The sequence below is a fragment of the Rutilus rutilus genome (genome assembly GCF_951802725.1).
Source record: "Rutilus rutilus genome assembly, chromosome: 11".
Classification (NCBI taxonomy): domain Eukaryota; kingdom Metazoa; phylum Chordata; class Actinopteri; order Cypriniformes; family Leuciscidae; genus Rutilus; species Rutilus rutilus.
In genome coordinates, this window is record NC_140216.1 from 1,632,632 (window position 1) to 1,639,482 (window position 6,851).

Sequence of the window (6,851 nt, forward strand, 5' to 3'; positions counted from 1 at the left end):
TTTAAAACCCAAGCATCGATGTTTTACCACAGGTTTACAATAAAAAGTGATACATTGATCATAATGAATTAATTTATGTAAAAATTGCACATTAGTCACTCAGAAATAAATTACCGTTAGGTCTATTTCACAAAAGAAAGAGGACACACTTACTTTTTCAGTCGCGTCTGTTTCTTTATCTGGTAACTTAGTTACAGGACATATTTACATCACATTTAGAAAAAATGATAATTTCTACAAATATATGCCATACGACCTGAGGAGCTTTAGCACTCTCTCGACTCCCATACAGATATTTTCAGTCAGAGAAACAGAGGAAGCTCCCGAAAAAAAAAGTTACTTTATTTTTTGATAGTCCGGTTTAAAGAGACGAGACGTAGGCTATGACAGATCAAATAAAAACATGACTGTGATAGCCTTTAAGATTGGTCTGATTTCTTCAAGCGTTCGCTATGTTGTTTTTTTTACTATGCGTAGCCTATCTTCAAGCGTTTACTATGTGTACTATGGTAACGGCTAGCGCGCATAGTCTTTTGCATCACAAACAGAAGGCATTCAAACATGAACGCGATTTAAATTATTTTATTTTTAAGTCTTAAATGCTGACAGAATCATCCGGCGCTGCCGTCTCCCAACGGTAAACTCCTCCTCTGTTGGTAACCACTCCTCTAGCCCGAGCTGGCCCGCTTTGGCCCAATGTATTCGACGGGCCAGAAATCCTGGCCGTTGGCCCCGAGTAAGCCCCGGAAGTGACAGTGGAAACGCGACTGGCCCTGGCACGCACTAGCACGGCCCGGCCCTGGCCCGACAGTGGAAATGCGGCTAATGACTCTGTGTTTTACACCGTGTCCTAACCAAATATTTGTGATTTTGAGCTCTTCTGATTGGCTGTGATTTTGGATTGATTTGGCTGTGAGTGCATTGAACTTGCAGAGAGACTCCGCCCACAAACTCTTCTGACTGGCTGTGATTTTGGATTGATTTGGTTGCGGGTGCACTGAGCTTACAGATAGACTCCGCCCACACACTCTTCTGATTGGCTGTGACTTTTGGATTGATTTGGTTTGCGAGTGCACTGAGCTTACAGAGAGACTCCGCCCACACACTCTTCTGATTGGCTGTGACTTTTGATTGATTTGGTTGCGGGTGCACTGAGCTTACAGATAGACTCCGCCCACACACTCTTCTGATTGGCTGTGATTTTGGATTGATTTGGTTTGCGAGTGCACTGAGCTTACAGAGAGACTCCGCCCGGACTCTCTTCTGATTGGCTGGGATTTTGGATTGATTTGGTTTGCGAGTGCACTGAGCTTACAGATAGACTCCGCCCACACACTCTTCTGATTGGCTGTGACTTTTGATTGATTTGGTTGCGGGTGCACTGAGCTTACAGATAGACTCCGCCCACACACTCTTCTGATTGGCTGTGATTTTGGATTGATTTGGTTTGCGAGTGCACTGAGCTTACAGATAGACTCCGCCCACACACTCTTCTGATTGGCTGTGATTTTGGATTGATTTGGTTTGCGAGTGCACTGAGCTTACAGATAGACTCCGCCCACACACTCTTCTGATTGGCTGTGACTTTTGATTGATTTGGTTGCGGGTGCACTGAGCTTACAGAGAGACTCCGCCCACACTCTCTTCTGATTGGCTGGGATTTTGGATTGATTTGGTTTGCGAGTGCACTGAGCTTACAGATAGACTCAGCCCACACACTCTTCTGATTGGCTGTGACTTTTGATTGATTTGGTCGCGTTTGGGTTGGTGTTAAACATTACAATTTTGCACATATTGATACCTCAAATCGTTCAGAAATGTGTGCTATTAAATTTCTACGTGATACAATCTCGTATGTCAAAGCAACAATCTCGTGACTAGACTATCACAGACTCTTGGAGAGACTCTTGGAGAGACTCTTTTGACTTGAGCTACAGATATTTCTTCTTGTTTTCAGCACAAAACAAGACTTTTTCCTCCCAATGAAATGTTTAGTTTTTGTTTATAGCTAGTTGCTAACTGTGAATATGCTATGTCATACGGATTGTGAGATCAGAGGCACAGAGGCAATGCAACACCTCCTGTTCTCGTCTCATTTCAGCAGATTGACATTGACCTGCTCATCAAACCGGCCGAACCGCAGAGCTTCAGCCTGGAAAACCAGCTGTGGAATAAAGTGGGCTAAACTGACGTCCAAAGTTTGGCCAACGAGTATCACTTGTAATACATCATCTTTGTCAAAGCCAAGGGCTCCAGTCAGCGTCTAGACAGTAAAACTGAGAGTAAGATACTGAGAGGAGATGTGGACTAGCCTCAGGGATTGAGACGAGAGGAAAACACTTGGAAAAAAGTTTCATTTTGTCCAGTTGGGTCAGAGGCTTGTGTGTAAACGCCTCCTCGGGGACATTTGTGCTGATGTTTTGGTTTGATGAAGTCATGTCTAAGTGAAACTGAGAATCTGCTATTGGCAAATGTGTTTCTTTGTCCTCACTGTGATGGATTGCTTGACCTTCTTTCTAGGTCTCGAGAGCTCTAGACCCTTGCTAACTAATTAAAATGCTGTAGCAACTCAATTGTGCCACAGAAACTTCAGTTAGCTGCTAATTTGGGCAAGCGGTTGCTCGGATATAGGTAAAAAAACACACGAGGAGAAGCGTTATGATATAATACTGCATCAGACATTTGCATTCAGACAGGATTCGATTTCTCGGAGGACTTTTGAGCTTGCTGAAAAACAGAAGGTAATTTGCTCTGGAAGTTTTACTAACACAGACATGGCAGATTCAGACAGGATCAATTCACCATCTCAAGTTGTATTTACCACTAGGAAGATCATTTTGATCAATCCCAAGTTCCTGAGATTGGCGGGCCACATTCATTAAACAACGACTGCTGCTGAGATTTAGTTTTTTTACCACAACAGCTACATCTCCTTGTCTTGTCGTTAAAGTGTTGCATATTTACATATAATGGTTTTATACAACAGTTTAAAAACGATTAAGTGACTTACATTTTAGACACAATATTGCCTGTTTTGCTCTAATTTGCCAACGAAAATAGTTCCATTACTGAATGAATCGGTCCATTTGAACGAATGGTTGAATGAATGATTCAATGACTCACTCGTTAAGAGAGTCAAATGCTTCGTTCGTGAAGTGATCAGCCGTTTGAATGAATCGGCTGAATCAGTGATTCAATGATTCGCTCATCAACAGTGACTTGTTGCCACCTACTGGCAGTTTCAGTTTCATATTTAAACTATCTTTTCCATTTTAAAACAATTTCAGTTTTATTTTTAAAACATCAAAACAATATTTCTGCATTTTTAACTGCAGGTTAAATGCATTCATGTCCCTCTGAGCTATTAAATGTAATAATTTGACATAGTAAATGATGCATATGCTAAAATAATTGCTCCTATAAAGGTAAAAATGCAGATTAAAGTTAAAAATCAATTTAAACTTATTGGAAATTTCATTTCTGTCACTGCAGTGGAAAAAAACAGCACAAAATATGAAGAATAACAAAAACTTTAGGAGCACAATAATACACTCTGATCATAATAATCGACAAAATCCCTGAAAATATTGAGATTTTCCCAATAAAAAGACAAGAATAAACCTGTTGTCCTCCATTATTACTGTTCTTTACAACAACAAAGCACTTGAATGCGACGAGCTCGTAATCACCACTTTTTGATATGCGAGGCAGCATAAAATATAAATATAATTTTGGCTTTAATAAGATTTTCCCAGTAAGAAGGCAAGAATAAACCTGGTGTCCTCATTATTCCTGATCTTTAATCACAAATTACACCTGTGAGGAACGAATTTCGCTAAAACTAGTCCGGTCTGAAAAGAGCATTTGGGTTTTTCCCCATACGAGTTAATATTTAGATTTGTTTGGTTTAACAGAAGGAAGAACAGAGAGTGTGTGTGAGAGGGAGAATCTGACACTGTAGAGGAAATTCCCTTGTTGCTCGCTCAGCCTCTCTGCCTCCTCGAACGCTCCAGGAGGTTTTATAGACAGACATAAAGATATAAGAGGAGACGCGAAGCTGGAATGTGCCGTATGGATCCTGCTGTCGTTCTCCTCTCGGTTTCATCTCTCCATCTCAGATCTCAGAACGGTGTTTCGCTCAGGAAGAGAAGCAGTCGAGGCCTCTGGCTGACCTTCATTTGATCACGCTCACATTTACAAGGAAGCGTTTCTCATTAAAAGACAGCAGATGATGAGGATGATGAGGATGATGAGGATGATGATGAGGTCATGATAAACAGACGCTACCGGGTGGTCCGATGAAGCACAACACTTAATAATGCACTTTAATAATGTAATAATGTAGTAATCCAATGTCTGTGTGACATCCTGTCTACTACTTTGCTTCACTGGTTATACACACACACACACACACACACACACACACACACCAACCTTTATGTTAGATGCTGGGATTCTGGGATAAATCTTGGCAGTGACCGAGCACAAATATTTTCAGAGAACATTTTCAACATGAAGCTTCTACTGGCTCGGCCACAAAACACAACCAGACCACACACACACACACACACACACACACACACACACACACACACACACACACACATATTTGATGATGCATTTTTGGAATGTTTAGGAATTTTCCTCTGTCAAACCCGATTAAACTGATGTCTTTTGGACTGGTTTAGGTGTGTTCTTTATTCTGAAGGAACAATAGAATATCTTGCCGATTACCTCACACTCGCTTAAAACAATAGAACGCTGAGCTTTTGTTTAATGATTATTTTTCCTTTCATCCAGTCTAATTTGAAGCCGGTCTTCTGGAATAATACCCTCACCTCACCGTCTCCAGGCACGAGGAACTGATATTCATAATGAAACATGCACTTTTATTAAACAACAAAGGTACCGGGCATCAACCAATGCATAATTTCTTAAGTTATTAGTTATTAATAAAGCCCCATATTTCCACAATAATTAATTCAAATATGCTGTTTTCTTTGAGCCATCTCATTTCTGTATTAGATCGGCATGATGAAACATCCACTCATCCTTGTGTATACCTTGATAAGGAGAGTGTGTGCTGCTGTTATGCTCATTAGAGATTCAGGTCTGCGTGCTACAGGAACGCAACACAAACACAGTCTTTTTTAAATTAATAGTTTGGGTTTGAAGAGCTGGTACCCACGTGTTCTCACTCCTCACTGAATTCTGATAAAAGAGGAGCTGCACTGATGGGTTGCCAGGTATTTGTCCCAGTCAAACAAAGAGAAAAATGTGGAGCAGTTTGAGAAACAACATCACAATGACTCCATCTGCTGGTAAACGCCCAGTACTGTGCAACCGGTGGGCAGAGTCATTATCGTAAAAAAAATAAAAAAAATAAATAAAATGTTTTAAATAATAATAATAATAATAATAATAATAAAATAAAAGAATCATCGTAAAAAAAAATACAAAATTTATTTAAATAATAAAATTTAATAAAAAAAATAATTAAAATAATAAAATAATAAAATTAAATAAATAAAATTGGGTCTCAGGACTGCAAGAAAGAACAAACAAACAAAACAAACAAAAAAGAAACCAGTGCAGAATGCAAGTAGCCATATAAGTATAGATATAGTATATAAAGCAGGGATCATTGATGCTCACTACAACTCTCTACGTATAACGACAAAATATAGAGATCTTTTTTAAATACAAACCATTATTTAATTACATTTCAGCATAAACATACATAGCTACATGTGTAATACACATAATCTATCTAACATTTATAATTTATTTACAGCTTACAAGCTAATTTGTTTTTATCAAAATGTACTTTAAATAACATTAAAAATGAATGTCCGAAATATATCAGTTCTGCTGTTGTTCATAAACACCAGTAGTGATGTTGTGCGATGAGGACGTCATGTTCCCGTCATTAGTGTCCCAATATGTCCTTAGTGTCCTTACAAGTGCAAATGTGTGTACATTGTATACTGGGTCACCGGTTGGGGAGCAGATTGAGACTCACAGTCGTATTGGAATTGGTGACTTGTAACTTGTAATGTTTCTGTACTTTTACTCAAGTATGGTTTTCAGGTACAGCGGGGCTCATTGTAACACACTTGTTGTAAATACTTCCACACATGCAGCATGACGAAACTTAGTGGATTTGATAGTTGCCACATCAACACTGTATATAGAGAAAAAATTGTGTCAAAATGCAGAAATCTTGTTTAGATATCACTGAACATTTATTGAACCATAGCAAAAGTTGATTTCTTAGTGAAGTTAATTTTTCATCTCTGTTTTTTTGTGTTTATTTAAAATGAGACAAATCTGATATTATTTTAATCTTATCTCTGTTATTTAACAGTTGAGATAGTTCTTTAATGCTGATCTAACAGAAGACACTCGACGGGTTTAAATGCTGTCACACTGCGTTACAATGAATCCTTATTAGAACTATGATATTCTATTCTATAATGTTATGAATTCTTTGAGGAACCATAAGAAAAAGATAAATAAAGACTGAGAGTCGATGTTCAGAAATGATTAATTATTATTGTGTGTTTAACTATGTTGTATAGCTGTGTTTGTTGTCAAACTCAAAAATGTGTTTATTTTTAATTATTAAAAAATGCCATTATTTTATATAAAAACATAATAATTGTAATTTATTGAGAAAATATTTTAGTTTGTCTTGTATATTTTTAATCTGTCATATGGTCATGTTATAATGTGCTCCACCTGAGAGACACGGCTCTAAAACATCCACACATTAAAAAAAAACCTGGTAACACTTTATTTTACAGTGTCCTTGTTACATATGTTACATGTACTTACCATATAATAACAGT